The sequence below is a fragment of the Mobula hypostoma genome, chromosome 5 (genome assembly GCF_963921235.1).
Source record: "Mobula hypostoma chromosome 5, sMobHyp1.1, whole genome shotgun sequence".
NCBI classification, from domain to species: domain Eukaryota; kingdom Metazoa; phylum Chordata; class Chondrichthyes; order Myliobatiformes; family Myliobatidae; genus Mobula; species Mobula hypostoma.
In genome coordinates this window covers 162,277,320-162,297,618 of record NC_086101.1, presented here as the reverse complement: position 1 = coordinate 162,297,618, position 20,299 = coordinate 162,277,320, and positions in this window count along the sequence as shown.

Sequence of the window (20,299 nt, the reverse complement as noted above, 5' to 3'; positions counted from 1 at the left end):
AAACTCAGAAGGAAAATGATGTCAAGCAAGGCTGATTGTATGAGATGCATATCTCACACAGCACTGTTTTTTTGGGTAACATGCACAAAATATCAAAGGAACTCAGCAGGTCAGGCAACGGTGGAACAGTAGCGTAGTGGTCAGCACAACACTTTACAGTACAGGTGATCCGGGTTCAATTCCCACCGCTGCTTGTTAGGAGCTTGTATGTTCTCTCCATGACTGCGTGTGTTTCCCCCAGGTGCTCTGGTTTCCTCTGAAGACACACTGGTAGATAGATTAATTGGTCATTGTAAATTGTCCCATGATCAGGATAGGATTAAATTGGGGGGTTGCTGGACTCAAAGGTCCAGAAGGGTCTGCTCTGCACAGTATCTCAATAAAAAAAAATTTAAAACATTGATGGAAAGGAATAAAGAGCCAATATTTTGGGCTGGGACCTTTTCATCAAGACTGTTTCTTGGGTCTGGGTGAGTGGTTCCCTCAGACCAATCACGGTGAGCCATAACAGGATCCAGGTGCAATGTAATTCCAATGTGATTAAATGCTTCCATTATTTTTTTAACATAAATGTGAAACAATAGCTCAAGGTACCAAGTCCCTTCTTCATAGATGCTCTGGTGAGAGGCATCAAAATCTCTACCGAAATTCTGTTGTCGAGTCATAGAATCATACGGCACAGAAAAAGGGCCTTCTGCCACCGTGATGCTTAGGTGTCATGACTGCATCTGATTCCACCATCTACTCTGGAGGAACACTCCAGACATCAACCACTTTGTGCAAAAAAAATCTTTCCCCTCAAATCTTCTATAAAACATCTTCCCCTCACAGTATACCTCTGCCCCCTGGTTTCTGATTGCCTCATCATGATTAATTAGGAATAAAAAGGATGCTGCAAACAGGAATTCTTCAGATGCTGGAAATTCAAGCAACACCAAAGTTGCTGGTGAACGCAGCAGGCCAGGCAGCATCTGTAGGAAGAGGTGCAGTCGATGTTTCAGGCCGAGACCCTTCGTCAGGAAAAAGGATGCTGATTCATTCTGTAGTTCACAGCTGCTCTCACACAAACTAGGGCCATTGCATCCCATTAATTATACACCACAAATTACAATTGACATCAAGGCCAATAACTCTGTATAGTATTCCCCCAGACAACCACAGAGGCAAAACCTTCAGCTGCATCTTTCCAGGAGGAAAATCCAGTGACCAGTGACTCAGGCCTCATTACATCATAGGAGTGAACCACAACTTTAAAAATGGCGCTGGAAATCTGTGTGAGTAAAAGTTAGTCAAGTAAATGTCATGTGGCTTCTTAAAATATTTTTTTTAATTCATACATCACTTGGCATTTTCAGGTTCTGAGAAATAACATGCCTTTGCCCTACACAGCAGCTTACACTTCTAGTTCCTTCACTGGGAGTAGGAGTTTTGATAGATGGGTTACAAAATCAGAAAATCTCAAACTGACCCAACACAAGAAATGCTGCAATATCACAATCATTGAGTACCACAGTACAGAAAAAGGCCCTTTGGCCACTAGTCCTTGCCAAACTATTATTCTGTCTAATTCTATCAGCCTGCACCCTCCGTACCCCTCCATCCATGTACTTACCCAAATTTCTCTTAAATGCTGAAATCAAACCCACATCCACTGGCAGCTCTTTCCACACAGTTGTTGGGGCCCAGGTTGAGGCTTTTCATAAATTTAATGTGATGTGAATGGCCCGTGATGCCTTTGGTATAGCTGCATAGTTGCTCATCAATATTCATATGGTTGGAGAGACCCACAGAAGAGAAGAGGGCTAGAAACATCTCACAAATGTTCTTATTGCAGGAATGGCCTTTACTAGCAACTGCTTTTCACAAGGTGAAGTGTCTCAGGACTAGTTCCAATCATCATCATCATCATTATGCACCATGACATATGACGTGGGTGATCATGGTCTTCACCATGATTGTTCTTGGCAAATTTTTGTACTGAAGTGGCTTGCTACTGCCTTCTTCTATGCAATGTACTTACAAGACAGGAGAGCCCAGCCATCATCAGTACTCTTAAGAAATTGCCTCCCTGGCACCAGTGGTGGCCTAACCAAAGCCTGAGATATGCACCAGCTGCTCATACGATCATCCACCACCTGCTCACATGGCTTCATGTGATCTGATCGGGGGGTGGGTGGGGTGCTAAAGAGGTGCTACACCTTGCCCAAGGGTGACCTGCAAGCTAGTGGAGGGAAGGAATATCTTACAAGTCCTTTGGAAGAGATGTATCTCCACCCTGCAACCTGACTAGTTATCATGGGCTCCTGCAACAAGATCAAGATCCAAGACTCAAACTTCAAGATTCAGATTTATTTATCATGTGTTATCAAAACATACAGTGAAATGCATTGTTTGCATTAAGAACCAACAGACTGGGGGCAACCCATAAGTGTCGCCAACCATTCTGGTGCCAACAGAGCATGCCCACAATGCTTGGCAGAAAAACACAGAGCACAACAAGCATCGAAACAACAACAGCAAAACAAAATTCCATTCCTACATGTGTGCATACACAGTCCTCCAACCTGCCTTTGGCCTCCCACCTCCAGCACATGGACTCACAGGCATTGGCCTCTCTACAACCCCTGCCCACCCACCCCCACTCAGCAGTCCCACAGAGACCAGCATACTCAGGAGTGTAGCCCATAGGCCCCAACCTCCGTGCATCAGATTGACAGGTCTGTCTTATCGAGAGCAATCCTTGTTTTCAGTTCAGCAATGTTTTATTGCTTACTATATATCACACTGTATGGTATCACTGTGGCAAACACTGACAAAGCAGGAGCTGATAAAATTAATTGATATTCACTATTCAACTGTCAGAAGGCAATTAATTTAGGTAATTATTTATTGATGAATGCTCAATCAGTGTATGGTTCTTGTGAGATTACTTCAGGAAATCACAGCTGCGCTCATGTCTAGCTGCACGACCCTGATGCAAGAATCATTCCGCACATGGTCAACATCATTCAAAGCAAATAGGCAGCTACACAGTGGAAATATTTCATGCTCCAGTGTGTGAACACCTGTCTTTTCAGCTGTCAGGATTCTGAATGCACCATATTGCAAAACATAAATCTAACCGACCACACAAATATTTGATCAGATCTTTATTGTTAACAGACAGTTCTCTCAGAGTTGTTGGATATTGGGATATCTTCAGAATCTCAGATCCTACTGACCCTTTAATGGTATTTTATTTCAAGATTATTGCTGTATTACTTTAAAGTTTGTCATGCAAAGAGCTGCTTTCTTGAGCAAGAAACATTTCCTCTTTCTCTCATCTTCTTTTCTGTTCATTGTCTTCATCTTCCCTTCCCCTGTCATGTTCCCAATTGTCTTTCTGAATCTTCCATAGAATGAGGCATTGTTTCCTGAGTTCCTAATGTGTCTGACTCAGTGAAGAATGAACCGAATACTACACCATTGCATAAAAAGATATTAAGACCTGAAGAGATTTGTTTAAAATTACTTCCACAATTCAGATGCCTATTGAGTCCAAGTGACTGTTCATCATGATCACCCCTTGGCTTTCACAATTCAGCTAGGATGGGCAAATGCACAAATTAAACCTGAACTGAAATGAATGAATCCACCCTCTCGGAGAGAGTCTCTTCAGTCTTCAAGAATAAATATCCTGAGTTATTCACTATATGCTATCCTGACACTGAAATCTAATGACTCAGGGTGCACTGGGAAACTTTTTAAATTAAATATTGACCTTTACCTCCAAAGCAAAGTTTGGTTTGTCGGGAGAGGATTGAGAAATATTGTATATGAGCAACTCAATTTATTCTTTCTTCTGCTCGTTATACCACTGGCATCTAGGGCCACATTGTTCCATCTCTGCAGTGTTCTGAGCTTCCTTCACTGTGTCAGTAGCTTCTTTCTCAGTTTTCACTACTGTCAGTCATGCAAGTCCTGGGTGGAGACTCAGAAAAACCATCTCACTCAGATGTAGCAGGATTCTTCATTGCTGTTTCCGTAACAATTATTTTACCAGTCAGAGTTGTTAGCCATGAGCTAAACCCCCGAATCCAGAGGACTGGTGGACCACTCTTAGTCTGGCCTCTGTCCTTTGACCTGCTTGGTATGGATAGCCCTATCAAGAGCCAAAGCATTGACCCCAGACAGCATAGCTCTCTGGGTCATTGTGGCATGAAAGCATCCAAACCACAGGAAGGTTCTGGTTCTCGTAGAGGAACTCAGATTATAGCAGGGCAATAATACCTCGGCCAAGTCAGTCAAACAAGTAGTCCCAAAATGGATTTAATAACCTTCTTTGCATAACTAGATTTTATTTTCAATAATTTACATATATCATAAGGAAAGTCAATTCCAAACTCTTACGCAGCTGCCACTTTACTCCCAATGGGAATTCCCAGCTAAAGGATCAATTATGTGTTATTATAGTCACTTGTCCCCCACGGTAACTGATCTTGAGGATCTACAGAGATATCCATATCACAAACCACACGCATGTCAGTAGTTTTCACTACCCGTGGAGCTACATATAAATGTGACTATTTACGTGGAGCTGAACACAGACCTTTGGACAATGCTGGTTCCTAAATAGCTGCTAGTTTGCGTGCCCGGAACGATTTGAGGAGTTATTTAGTTATCTTACGAAAGAATGCAAATTTTACAGCGTCTGCATCATAGAGGATTAAACTGATCAATGCTGATCGTATTGCTCTTACACTGAAGCAATCAGCTAAGAAAGCTGGTTACCCGGCAACGACTCAACCGCCCACGTACTATGCCTTTTAATTCTATTCATGCCCACCAGTGAAGTGGAGAAAATGACAGGCTGTCAGTGGAGAGAAGATACACACAGAATTATAGTCCTGATGAACTGCAGAGCAATTCCTCCCATTGTGAAAAGGTCTCTTATGTCCCACACACCAGGACAGGATTGAGAAAAACAATGATCCTATGTGTAGTCAGGAAAGTGACTAGAGTACATTGTTGATATTCCCTGCCACAATGTACTGTAGATGAATCAGGGAATAAATTACTGATTGATCTTTGAGATACAGTAAGCAAACTTTGCTTCACCGGGAGGTTTAGTAAAGTAAAAGTACTTAATTGATCTTTCAGAGTCGGTGAAAGTAAAGGTTGCGTCCTGTACTCCATTAGAAAACTGTAAAAATAAATTGCTGAGCCAAGTGGCTGTGATTGATATTGATTGAAAAGAAGTATTTTTCTCTCATGCACATACAACTCAGAATGGAGTATTTGGAAACTGCATACAGACTATCAGGGAGAACAGAACAACCAGGAATCCTACTTTATTAATTCAATACTTCTTGGATTTTTGCATTTTATGAAACTAGCCTCTCATATTTTTGATATCAAATTTTTATCAAGATCCTTCAGTCTCAAAGCTTGTTCATTTCTCCTCTTACACATATTTTCCAAAGCAACAAAAATCTTATTCAGTACAGTAAATAGTTCTCCTAATTTTTTAACTTTTAATTATATAAGGATTTCTGTGAAATAGTATAAATAAGTAGATAGATCATGCATTAAACATTTGGAATCAGAATCAGGTTTATTATTGTGTTGTGAAATTTGTTGGCAGCAGCAGCAATTCGATGCAATACGTAATATAGAAGAAGAATAAATAAATAAATAAATAAATTGCAGTGTACATATATTGAATAGTATAAAAATCATGCAAAAAACAGAAATAATAAATATTAACAAAATGAGATAGTGTTCACGGGTTCAATGTCCATTTAGAAATTGGATGGCAGAGGGGAAGAAGCTGTTCCTGAATCACTGAGTGTGTGCCTTCAGGCTTCTGTACCTCCTACCTGGTGGTAACAGTGAGAAAAGGGCATGCCCTGGGTGCTGGAGGTCCTTAATAATGGACGCTGCTTTTCTGAGACACTGCTCCTTGAAGATGTCCTGGGTACTTTGTAGGCTAGTACCCAAGATGGAGGTGACTAGATTTACAACCCTCTGCAGCTTCTTTTGGTCCTGTGCAGTAGCCTCCCCCCCCCCCCGCCCCCCAATACCAGACAGTGATGCAGTCTGTCAGAATGCTCTCCACAGTACATCTATAGAAGTTCTTGAGTGTGTTTGTTGACATTCCAAATCTCCTCAAACTCTTAATGAAGTATAGTCGCTGTCTTGTCTTCTTTATAACTGCATCGATATGTTGGGACCAGGTTAGGTCCTCAGAGATCTTGACACACAGGAACGTGAATCTGCTCACTCTATCCACTTCTGATCCCTCTATGAGGATTGGTATGTGTTCCTTCGTCTTACCCTTCCTGAAGTCCACAATCAGCTCTTTCATCTTACTGATGTTGAGTGCAAGGTTGTTGCTGTGACACCATTCAACTAGTTGGGATTTCTCACTCCTGTACACGCTCTTATCTCCATTTGAGATTCTACCAACAATGGTTGCATCATCAACAAATTTATAGATAGTATTTGTTCTATGCCTAGCCACACAGTCATGGGTATAGAGACGGTAGAGCAGTGGGCTAAGCACACACCCCTGAGGTGCACCAGTGTTGATCATCAGTGAGGAGGAGATGTTATAACCAATCACACAGATTGTGATCTTCTGGTTAGGAAGTCAAGGATCCAATTGCAGGGGGAGGTACAGAGGCCCAGGTTCTGTAACTTCTCAATCAGGAATGTGGGAATGATGGTATTAAATGCTGAGCTATATTCAATGAACAGCACCCTGACATAGGTGTTTGTGTTGTCCAGGTGATCTAAGGCCTTGTGAAGAGCCATTGAGACTGCATCTGCCGCTGACCTATTGTGATGAAAGGCAAATTGCAATGGGTCCAGGTCCTTGCGGAGGCAGGATTTCAGTCTAGTCATGACCAGTACTTCTCTCTGCTTGAAGACCACCAGAACAAGATTAATTCTACCCAGCCCAGCCTGCTTCCTCTCTGGGATTAGACAGCTAACCTGTACAAAGATCGAACTCTATTGAATAAACTTAAATATCCTTTTATCTAGTGGTGTTCCACAGGAATCTGTTCAGGGGCCCCAGCTCTTTGTGATTTTTATAAATGACAAGGATGAGGTAGAAAAAGGGCGGGTTAGTAAATTTGCAGAATACATGAAGGTTGGTAATGTTGGGGATCGTGGGAGGTTGTAGCTTACAAAGGGACATTGACATAATGCAGAGAAGTGAGAGATGGAGTTCAATCTGGAAAAGTGTTAACAAATACACTTTGGAAGGTCAACCTTGAAGGCAGAGTACAAGATTAATGGCAGGATTCTAACCAGTATGGAAGAACAGGGGGACCTGGAGGTCCACATCCATAGATCTCTCAAAGTTGTCATGCAAGTGAAGAAGGCATATAGCATGTCTGCCTTCATTAGTTGGGGCATTCAGTTGCAGGACTGCAAAGTAATGCACCAGAAAACTCTGTTTAGACCATGTGGGGTAATGCATTCGCTTCTTGTTGACCCATTGTAGTAAGGATGCAGAGGACACTTACCATGATGGGGTTTGGATGAAAGAGCATGTTTTATGAGAATAGGTTGAACAAGCGAGGGCTTTTTTCTTTGGAGTGATGGAGAATGAGAAATGTATAAGATGGTAAGAAGCATAAATAGAGTGAACAGCAAGTGTTTTTTTCCCAGGATGGCAAGGGCTAAAATGAAAGGATACACTTTTATGGTGATTGCCTTTGTGACAAAGTTTACAGATGATACGAAGATAGGTGTAGGAGTAGATCGTGCTGAGGAAGCAATGCCATTGCATCAGGACAAATTGGAAGAATGGGCAAAAAAGTGGCGATGGAATACAGTGTTGGGAAACGTACGATAATGCATTTTGGTAAAAGGAGCAATAGTTCAGATTTTTTTTTGCTTTTTCAATATTTTTATTAGTTTTGACATAGAAGAATACAGAGTACAAGAAAGTATATATAAAGGTCGAGAAAAACAACTACCAATTACATTATATCTATTCATAATAATGTAAGGGGGTTTCGTCTTTTATGTTACTGCGTAGGCTAACTAAAATGGCTTCTTTGTTATGTTATACTTGGGAATGCTTCCTTGTTATGTTAAACGCTGAGAAAGTTCTTGCACTAGCAGCTTATTTTGGGTTAGACTGTGATAAGAAGATGTTACGAATCAATTGGGATAGTTGTTATGTTTTTGGTGTACTTGAAGATATTGTATGCGCGGGGTTTTGGGGCAGAAGGCGGGAGAGAGAGAGACAGAGGATGGACCAGGTGCTGTGAGTCCGCTAACAGGGTCGGACTTCGAGCAGGGCGTTCGGCGAGAAGAGGAGACTGAGACGGACTCGTGTGGAGCGTCTGGTCGACCACCATTGTTGGTCCCAGGCGGCCGGTTGAGGTGGTCCAAGGGGTCGCAGGGTGAAGAAGAAGGGTCCTGAGCGCCAACTGTTTGTGCACGAAGAGATTGAACTTTGATAAGAGTGGCACCTTTGATTTTCCTTTTATATTTTATTCTCTATTAATTATATAGTTCCAGTAATATCTATAAACCGTAGAACATTTAATCGTATCTGGTATATTGTCTGTTATTTGGGCGGGGTGGGGTATATCACACAGCATCCACACAAACTAATTACCCAGTTTGGCGGGGCCGAGGCTGTTTCCCTAGATGACAGCGAGCCGAGCGACCCTGAGGCTGGCCGGGGGGCTACAATAACCAATCTCATTATCCCATATTCATGTAGGTTAGTCAAAGTTGTATTGAAATATACTAATTTATTACAAAAAAAGAGTCTAACCCCTACCAAGACTGAAGCTGTTTTTTAAGGAGAAAAAAAGGTAAAATACCTTCTCGTATAATGAAAATTAATAATAGCCAACATATAATTTAAACAACAAATTGAGGGTTTTGAAAGTTTTGAAAATAATTCAGAAAGGGTCCCCACAATGTTTGAAAGTCTTGACGAAATTCAGAAATTGAACAACGAATCTTCTCTAAATCTAAGCATGACATAACGTTGCATAACTATTGAGCATGAGTAGGAGGAGAAACAGCTTTCCATTTAAACAAATGTGCCCTCCTAGCTATAAGAAAAACTAAAGGCCAAAATATGTAAATCAGATGTCTTCAACTTGATATCTTTTTATGCAACAATACTGAATAGGGCCGTCAGAGGATTAGGTTTAAAATTGACTTTGAAATGTAAAGAAAAAGTTTGAAAATCTTCCTTCCAATATTTTTCAAGACATGGACGTCCATAACATATGAATTAATGAAGCTTCTCCATTATTGCATCTGTCACAGTAGGGAGATATATCCGAATAAAAATGAGATAGCTTATCTTTAGTCATATGGACTCTATGTACCACCTTAAATTGTATGAAGGAATGACGAGCACATAGCGATGAAGTATCAACCAGTTTAAAAATTTCATTCCAAGTTTCCTCGGATATTGATGTCTGTAAATCTTGTTCCCAGAGATTCTTAATTTTGTCTAAAGGAACATTCCTCATCTCCAGTAACATACCATAAATATTAGATATTGAACCATTATAAAAAGTTGTCAAATTAAAAATTAAGTCCTTATCTGAGCTTATAGGAAATGTGCATAATTGAGATCTTAGAAAGTCTCTGATTTGTAGATATCTAAAAAAATGAGTTTTGGGTAGGCTATATTTAGCTGAAAATTGCTCAAATGAAAAAAGATTTCCTCCAACAAACAGATCCCAAAAACACTTAATACCCAACCTGTCCCATCCTTTAAAGACTAAATCAGTTATGGAGGGTTTAAAAAAATTGGAATAAATGGGACAAGAAAGGGAAAATCTCAATAAACCAAAGTGTTTTCTAAATAGTACCCAGATCCTCAGAGTATGTTTAACTACTAGATTATCAGTTAGTTTACTTACAAATAAAGGAAGTGAGGGTCCAAGAGGAGAAATAATAGAAAATTTATTAACAGAATTAGCTTCTAAAGAAACCCATACTAGACAGTCTACACGATTAATATAATATAGCTAAAACCTAAGATATCATATATTAACTGCCCGGTAATAAAACCTAAAATTAGGTAAGGCTAAGCCTCCAGTCTTTTTACGTTTTTGAAGATGAACTTTATTTAAACGAGGATGTTTATTTTTCCACATATAGGAGGATAAAATAGATTCAAGAGAGTCAAAAAAGGATTTAGGAATGAAAACTGGTAAAGCCTGAAAAAAGTATATAATTTAGGTAGAATATTCATTTTAATAGAATTGATTCATCCAATCAACAATATTGAAATAGGTGACCAATTTAATAATATCTTTTTTACATGGTTCAATAAAGTAAGGAAGTTCTCTTTAAACAGGTGTTTGTAATTCTTAGTGACTGTTACACCCAAATAAGTACATTGATTCCTTACAATTTTAAAAGGGAGATTAGTATTAATTGATACCAAATTATTTAAAGGAAATAATTCACTCTAATATTTATATCCTGAAAACTGGCTAAAACAGGAGAGTAAAGAAAGTACGAGGTCTCAACATTAGAGATAAGAAGCAATGTATCATCAGCGTAAAGTGAGATTTTGTGGGTGATACCTCTCCTTAAAATACCACAGGTATCATTAGATTCTCGAAAAGCAATGACAAGGGGTTCTAAAGCTAGATCAAAAAGCAAAGGACTCAACAGACAGCCTTGTCTAGTTCCGGGGCGAAGTTTAATTGGTTTGGAATTTTGAAAATTAGTAAGAACCCGAGCAGAAGGAGATAAATAAAGTGATTTAATCCATTGAATAAAATCTGGTCCAAAATTAAATTTTTCTAAGGTTTGAAATAAATAATTCCATTCAACCCAATCAAAGGCCTTCTCAGCATCTAAGGTTATCACACATTCCGATATCTCCTGAGAAGGAGAGTAAGTAACATTTAATACACAGCATATATTAAAAGGGGAATATCGGTTTTTAATAAATCCCGTCTGATCATCAGAAATAATAAAAGGTAAAATATTTTCAATCCTACGAGCCAGAACTTTAAAAAGAATTTTAGTATCAACATTGAGTAATGAAATTGGTCTATATGAAGAGCTTTCAGTTGACCCTTGTTCTTTTTTAGGATAAACGAAATAGAAGTTTCATAAAAAGATTGAGGCAAAATACCCAATTTGAAAGAATCCAAAAAGACTAAGTGTAACTGCGGTATAATTAAAGAAGAAAAAGCCTTGCAAGATTCTCCAGAAAATCCATCTGGATCCGGAGCCTTCCCCGAGTGTAATGAACGTATAGCCTAGGTGATTTCCTCATAAGAAATGGGTTGACCCATCTGTTTACAATTATCTGCAGAAAGTGCAGGGATATTTAATTGATCTAGAAAACTATTCATTACCGTATTATCTTTAGGGGAAGCAGAACTATAAAGTTTAGAATAGAATTCTCTAAAGGTATCATTTATTTCAGGGTAATCTGTTGTCCTATCACAATTAGTTTTGCAAATTTCTTTAATTTGTCATTTAACTACAGAAGTTTTTAATTGGTTGGCCAATACTTTGCCTGATTTATCTCCGTGAATGTAAAATTGAGTTTTATCTTTAAGAAGTTGTGTTTCAATTGGATATGTTAACAGAAGATCATATTTAGTTTTAACTTCAACAGGTCTTTTATATAAAACAGGATCTTGAGCTATAGCATATTTTTGATCTAATTGTTTCAATTGATTGGCTAATTCAATTCTTTCTTTATTAGCTTTATTCTTAACACTCGCAGTATAAGAAATAATTTGTCCTCTAATATAGGCCTTGGAAGTATCCCATACAATAAGATTAGATGTCTCTTCCTTTTTATTCTCTTCAAAAAACAAAATAATATACTTCTCTAGAAATTTTAAAAATTCCTTATCAGATAACAAAGTTGTATTAAAACGCCAGAATCTGTTTGTTTGAAGAAGACCAGGGAGTTTTAAAGATAGAAATATAGGAACAGCAATCTGTTTATATTCACAGGAACGAACTGATGAAATCATTTGACTATCGATAAAAAAAATCAATCCTGGAATATGTATGATGAACATGGGAAAAAACAAATATCTAAAGAATGTAAAAAATGCCAAACATCAACCCTACCACACTTCAATAAAAAGGATTGAATAAACAAAGCTGATTTATTAAGAGACACCGGTTTAGAAGATGATCGGTCTAAAATTTGGTCTGGCCAACAGTTAAAATCTCCTCCCATCACCAAAGAATAAAGATTCAGATCTGGTAAAAACGAAAAAAAAATGCTCAAAAAATTCTGGATCATCTAAATTTGGGGTATACACATTGGCAAATACTATTAATTTATTATCTAGTTTTCTTGAAACTATAACAAAACATCCAGTAGTATCAGACACTATTTTATGTTGTACAAAGGAAAGTGTATTATCCATAAGAATTGAAACTCCTCTATATTTGGCCTGAAAAGAAGAGTGAAAACAAAGTCCATTCCAACAGCTAAAAAAATGTAGATTATCACATTTGCGTATGTGAGTTTCTTGTAAAAAAAAAAGGGACCTTAAATTTTTTAATATAAGCAAAAATCTTATTACGTTTAACAGGGTGATTTAACACTTTCATGTTAAAACTGAGTAAGTTAATTGTTTGGTCCATTTTTAATATTATTTAAAGGAAGGGTTAAAATGAAAGTTGAAAACCAAGCCATAAACCTTGAGAAATAGTAACCAAGCAACAAGTTGGCTAAAAATTCAAAAACAGCTTCTGGGGAAAAAAAAACTATACCCCTGCCCACCACCCAAAGAAAGAAAACCAACCAATAGAAAGTCGGCATCTACAAACTACGGACAACCCCAAAAAGGCCTGGTGATCGCTTCAATTAGTTCCAAGGTTATTTATATTCCAACCTGAAACAATACCCAAACGATAGATTCAATTCTCGTATGTCAAAAATACGAAAGTAAGTTAGTTACAAAGGTTTACCAAAAGTAAAAGATACAATTATTCATACAGATAGACATTGAACATTAATCTTATATCTTCATGAAAAAACAGACTAAGCAATTAGCCTTCAAATATAAAAAATCTTTGTGCTTCAGCATTCAAACAAAACCATTCGAAGAATCCATCTTTAATGAGAATCTCAGTCAAACTGGGTAGCCAAGGGATGGTTAAAACCCTTGTTAAAAAAATTCCAACAGAGCTTGTTTAAACTTAGCACATTTCTGCATAACCTCAAGCAAATAATCTTCGAGAATCTTAATATTCCACCCTAGAACCAATCATGCCCCTTCGACGGTATTTGCAAATTAAAAGTTTCTCATTTAATCTTGTGTCTTCATGTAAGGAGAAACTAAACAGTTAGCCTTCGGATGTAACCTTCGGATTTTAAAAACTTTTGTGCTTCAACAGTTGAGTGGAACCATTCGAAAAAACGTTTTTAAGTATGATTCTGAGTCGGGCTGGGTAGCGAAGGGAAGGCTTGAAACCCTTATTAAAAAGCTTGGGCATAACTTCTTTGAACTTAACACGTTCCTGCATAACCTCAGGTGAATAATCTTCAACAATTCTAATCTTGCGGCCATTATAGTCAATCATGCCTCTTCGACAACATTCGCGAATTAGGAGTTCCTTTGTTTTAAATTCCCGAAAACAGATTATTACTGATCTTGGTTTCTGAGCGTTAGAAGGTCTAAACACAGGAGATCTGTGAACTTGATCGATCATAGGCACAGGCGTCAAAATCTCCGGAAATAGTTCTTGCAAAAAGTTTGCAAAAAACTCCATAGGATGGTTACCTTTGATTATTTCCTCGAGACCCAGAACCTGTAGGTTGTTCCTTCTACATCTATTTTCTAGGTTGATAATCTTCTGTCTTAACTTTTCTTTGGACTTCGATTGCTTTTCACAAAGCATCTGCAATTCATCCTCTTCCGTTTCCAGAGCCAACAGATTTTCCTCATTATTTTTAATGCGTTTATCATGTTCATTAAGAGTTTGTTGGATAAAGTCCAATTTACCATCTATTTGTTTAAATTCAGTGCTGAATTGTTGAAACTTCTCAGAGGCTTCTCGTGTATGAGTTTGCAGCAATTCCATAATAGAATCCAAAGAGGCAGGAAAATCATCCTCCTTCCAGCCATAATGAAAGAATATCACACTTAAAAAAGAAGTCTCAAGACAGGTTGGAAATAGTAAGATAATTAAAGTTGGAGCAACGGCAGATTGCTGTTACTCCATCAGCCACCACCAGGAAATCTCAGACCATTATCTAAATGGGGAAAAAATTCAAGCTTCAGAGGTGCAAAGGGACTTAGGAATCCTCGTGCAAAACTCCCAGAAGGTTAATTCACAGGTTGAGTCAAGAAGGCAAGTGCAATGTTCACATTTATTTCAAGGGGAATAGAATATAAAAAGGTGATAATACTGATTATCAGTATTATCAAGGTGATTATAAGACACTAGACAGACCACATTTGGAGTATTGTTAACAGTTTTGGGCCCCTAATCTTAGAAAGGATGTATTGTCATTGGAGAGAGTCCAGAGGAGGTTTATGAGGATTCTGGGAATGAAGCGGTTAACATATGAGGAGCATTTGTTAGCTTTGGGCCTGTACTCACTGGAATTTAGAGAAGGTGTGGAGAGCTCATTGAAACCTACTGGATGTTGAAAGGACTAGATAAGGTGGACGTGGAGTGGATGTTTCCTCTGGTGGGAGTATCCAGAACTAGAGGGCACAGCCTCAAAATTGAGGGGCGACTTTTGGAACAGAAGTAAGGAGGAATTTTTTTAGCCAAAGAGTGGTGAATCTATGGAATGCTCTGGCATAGTCTGTGGTGGAGGCTAAGTCTATGGGTATATTTAAAGTGGAAGCTGATAGATTCCTGATTGGTTGGGGCATCAAGGGATATGGTGAGAGGGTAGGTGGATGGGGTTGAATGGGATCCAGGATCAACCATGATGAAATGGTGGAGCAGACTCAATGGTCTGAATATGAATAGCCTAATTCTGCTCCTATGTCTTGTGATCTTATGGTTTTATTCCCTATCTGATCGGGAGCAAAGTCTGTCAATCAGAGTGTAAACCATTGAAAGAAAACACAGATGCTCTGAAGGTAAAACTACTACACTATTTGTTATTGCATGTTTCCCAACCATAATTCATCTTTCCACTTGCTAAAAACAGTTCGTGTAAACAGCATGTCTTATGCATCCAAGAAGAAGCAGACCAAAAATTACAGAGATGTTATGAGGGAAGAATAGAGGTAAACAGTAATAGGAAAGAAAACTAAACCATCAACATACAGGAATTTCAAAGAGAGGTAAATAGTAATTATTGTCTTCATCTTGAAAGCCACAGGAGATTATTGCCTCCCATTATTGCACATTACAATAAAGAAGTATAACACACGGGAGATACTGAGTAAGTCAGGCAAAATCTACAGAGAGAAAAACCGAGTGAATGTTTCAGGTGAAGAGTTAACTCTGTTTCTGTCTCTGCAGGTGCTGCCTAACCTGTTGTGCATCCCTTGCACTTTCTGTTTTTGCTTCGGACTTCTTGTTTTTTAGTAACTTATAGCCTTAAGAGGTTGGTAGAACAGAATTAAGCTGCACCACAAAACAAAACAAATCGTTCTTAATTAATTGATACCAAAGCTTCATTTTAAGTGGATCAATTCAGTAAAGGTCAAATCTTGCTTAAGGGCATTTTGTGCTATAACTAAAATTAGTAAAACAGGTTTTAGTTTGGTGAGGCAATATAAGATGGTTGATATTTCTGTAACATATGATAGCATGGCACATGAGTGTGTATGCCCTATAAAAATGAGCCTGCAGATAAATAGTGGAAAACAAGTAGGTGACCGATAAATTAAACTGATAATTTGCAAGAGTCTTCAGTATAGATGTGTGCATGTATGACTCTAAGTAAAATCCTAACTCTAAATTGTGAGTTGGAAGAGAGAGAGAAAATTTCAGAAAGAATTACAATCACTCTAGGTGTAACCCTGAGTAAATGTTGAATGATAGGGGCTGACGGATTTCATTCTTGGATCTTAAATGAAGTGACTAGTGAGGTACTTGAAGTTCTATAAGGAATAATTGCTGCAGGGTAATAAAGTTCCCAGTCCCTCTTTTCTCTTTCAACTTTTATTGATTTTATTGATTTTTATTGATTTCTTACATCAAAGAAGAATACAGAGTACAGAATACAATATATTAGAATCACACTTATAGTCTCAAAACCCCATACTCATGTAAATTAAGTTGAATCATAATATTGAAAAATAATGATTTTATTATACAAAACAAATCTAAGCCCACTACCAAAAAAAAGTTGTTTGGTAAAGAAAGAAAAAAGGGAAAAAAATCCTTTTCATATAGTAAAGCATATTATTAGCCAACATCCATACTTAATAATGAATCAAAGATTTTGAAAATAATTCAAAAATGGTCCCCACAATGTTAGAAAGGCTTGTCTTGATTCAGAAATTGAACAATGAATCTTCTCTAAATTTAAGCATGACGTGTTATCACTTAACAGTTGAGCATGAGTAGGTGGAGCAACTTCCTGCCACGTAAACAACAATGCCCTCCTAGCTATAAGAGAAATAAAAGTCAAAATGTGCAAATCAGGTGTCTCCAGAATAATATTCTTTCCTCCAACAATACTGAATAAGGCAGTCAAAGGGTTAGGTTTAAAATTTACTTTAAAAAGTACAGAAAAAGTTTGGAATACTTCCTTCCAATATTTTTCAAGACACGGGCATGTCCAAAACATATGAATTAGTGAAGCTTCTCCATTGTTACATCTGTCACAATAAGGAGATATATCCAAATAAAAATGAGACAGCTTATGTTTAGTCATATGGGCCCTATGGACCACTTTAAGCTGTAGGAGGGAGTGACGGGAACATAAAGATGAGGTATTAATCAATTTAAAAATTTCATTCCAAGTTTCCTCAGAAATTGAAGTCTGTAAGTCTTGTTCCCGGAGATTTTTAATTTTGTCTAAAGGAGCGTTTATTATTCCCAACAACATAGCATAAATATTGTCTCTTTTAAAAGTACTAACCTTTTGTAGTTGCATGTGAAATCATTCTTTGGAATATTTGTACTACACAGATACAAACACATGGACAGTGATTCTTTCAGGAAAGCAGGGGAAAGATGCAACATAGATAGAACTGAAAGTTTCTTAACCATAGGTTTTGACTACCCTAAGGTAAACACATACATCACATTAAGCCCTCCACAGGATATTAGGTGATTCTTCAATTAGGGGCACTTTTGACTACTTGAAATTCTGAAAAAATGTAATTTTTCTGAAACTCTGTTTTGTTTATGTTATAACCTTTGTTTTAGGCTCTAGAATGAAGACCAGATATTGGTATTGATCAACCCATAAGAGAACTTTCATATTTTAAGGCGCCTTTGCAGACTTTTCAAGGATGAGTGTCATTACCAGCACACCATCAAAATACTGAATTTAATTTAAAATGAAATGACAACGATTTCAAAGTCAATCCTGCAAATAAAATCTATACCACTTTAATAAATTTGTTTTAACTCATTTTTAGTACATTCAAAATATATTTTGCAAACAGATTTTCTTAAATGCATCAATATTTTCCTTGACTAAACAATGAAACACTTCTTTACTCATTAGACCAGTGGTCCCCCACCTCCGGACTGTGGATCGATACCAGGCTGCGATACATGCAGGGGTGCAGCGGTAGCCGGGACGCACCCAGCAGATCTTTAAGAAAAAAGCCGAAATAAACAAGCTAATTAATTAGGTGCCGCCCGGCACGTAAATGTCGGCTCAGATCAGAGGCAATTGCTGAGATTTCCCATCTTTCTTTCACTCTTAATATATCTGAAAAAGCTTTTGACCTCCTCTTTGATATTACTTGCTAGCTTACCTTTATATTTCATCTTTCCTCTCCTTATTTCTTTTTAGTTGCTTTTTGTTGGTTTTTAAAAGCTTCCCAATCCTCCAGCTTTCCACAAATTTTTGTTCTATTATATGCCCTCTCTTTTGTTTTTATGCTATCTTTGATTTCCCTTGTCAGCCACAGTTGCCACACCCTCCCTTTAGAATACTCCTTCTTTAGAATGCATCTATCCCGTGCCTTTTGAATTGCTCCCAGATATTCCAGCCATTGCTGCTCTGCTGTCATCTCTGCTGGTGTCCTCTTCCTATCAACTTTGGCCATCTCCTGTCTTATGTCTCTGTAATTCCCTTTGCTCCACTGTAATACTGGTACTTCTCCCTCCAAAACTGCAGGGTGAATTCTAACCCTAATACAAGATCATCTACTTTATTCCATATACTGGGATGCATTCAGATATAACATCTACAGTCCCGTATTCATCACCCTTCTCAATTTTGCCCTGATGTTACTGGAAGTTAAGTTCTTATCCCTTTGTCTTTTTGTTTATTCTAGAGACTCTCATCATCTTTCCTGCACTCTCCTTCCCATTTACTTTATCCTCACTTTTCCAAACTGTTGAAACCCCCCCCCCTTACTATTTATTTTAAGGCCGTACCTACATCTGTAGTTATATAATCTACCAGGACACTGGTCCCAGCAGGATTCAGGTGGAGCCCATTCTAAGAGAACAGCTCCCTCCTTCCCCAATACTGCTGCCAGTGCCCCATGAATTCAAAACCATTTCTCCTACACCAATCTTTGAGCCATGCATTTAGCTCTCTGATCCTACTAACCCTTTGCTAATCTGCATGTGGCACTCCTGAGGTTGTTACCTTGTTGGTTCTGAATTTTTATTTAGCCCCTAGCTGCTCAAATTCCCTCAGTACAACTTCTTCCTTGTACTTCCTGTCATTGCTACCCACACAGACCACAAATGGATCATTCCCCTCCCATTCCCAATTTCTCTGTAGGTCAGATGAGACATCCTGAACCGGAGCACCGGCAGTCAACACAACCTTCAGGACTCTTGATTCTTGTGACAGAGAATTATGACTATTCCCCTTTCTCACTTTATCATTTCCTGTCAGAGTCACCTTATGTTCAGACATTCCTGCAACTGGTGTGACTATGTGTACATACACTCAGTCGATGTATATAAGCTAATCTTATGTATATGTGGCCACACTCAACAGTTACTTGTAGATTGTATTTTATAGAATTGCTTTTATATTTATACTTATGCTGTATTGGACCCAGAGTAACAATCGTTTCATTCTATTTTGCACTCAGATACTGAAGAATGACAATAAACTTGAATCTTGAATCTAGAGAAGCATCCACATTGATTAGGTACAGATCAGTCAAAATACTTGAAGCCTCCCGGAAAATCACACAGTTGAGACACTTATTTCAGTGACATGATCAAGGTATTCTGAACTATTTACTTGCTAACAACAGAATTAAATTGGGTAGTTTTTCTTCAGAAGAGCTTGAAACAGGCTGAATGACTTCCTTCTAGCTTGTAAAACTCCTACACTTCTATGATTATTTTCAAAGAAAAATCTCACAAGACATAATGTCAATCGAAATAACTTAAAAACATAACATAAGAAAGACTATTATAAAGGGTGAATGGGAGAGAGCCTCAATGTCACATATCCTTTAATTATGTTTGTGGATTTGTCCTAATTTTAAGATTAGAACCAGGATACATGACAGTCTTAACTTACTTCACTGAAAATGAGAAGACAATGAACAGAATACACATCAGAATGGGGAAGAAATATGATTTAAGTGCTTTTAGTCATGGAATAATTGTTGGTGCCAGATGGGGTGGTTTGAGTATCTCAGAAACTGCTGATCTGCTGGGATCTTCATGCTCACCAGTCTCTAGAGTTTACAGAGAATAAAGGAAAAAAAAACAGAAACTATCCAGTGAGCGGCAGCAATGTGGGCGAAAGCACATTATTAATGAGAGAGTTCAGAGGAGAATGTTAGAATGGTTCAAGCTAACAGGAAGGCAGCAGTATCTCAAATAACTGCGTGTTTATTTTTTATTTATTTAAAGATGCAGCACAGTAACAGGATCTTCAGGTCCAATGAGCCCATGCCACTCAATTACAACCATGTGACCAACTAACCTACTAACCCATATGTCTTTGGAATGTGGGAGGAAACCAGAGTGCCGTGCAATCACAGGGAAAATGTACAAACTCCTTATAGACAGCAATGGGAATTGAATCCAGGTTGCTGGGCTGTAATAGTGTTACACTACTGTGCCACCCCAGAGGCTCTTAGACAGACACATGGGTGTGCACAGAATGGAGGGATTTGGACAAGACCAACGGGCTCCAGGACAGCTTCTTCCACCAGGCCATCAGACTGCTTAATTCATGCTGACACAACTGTAT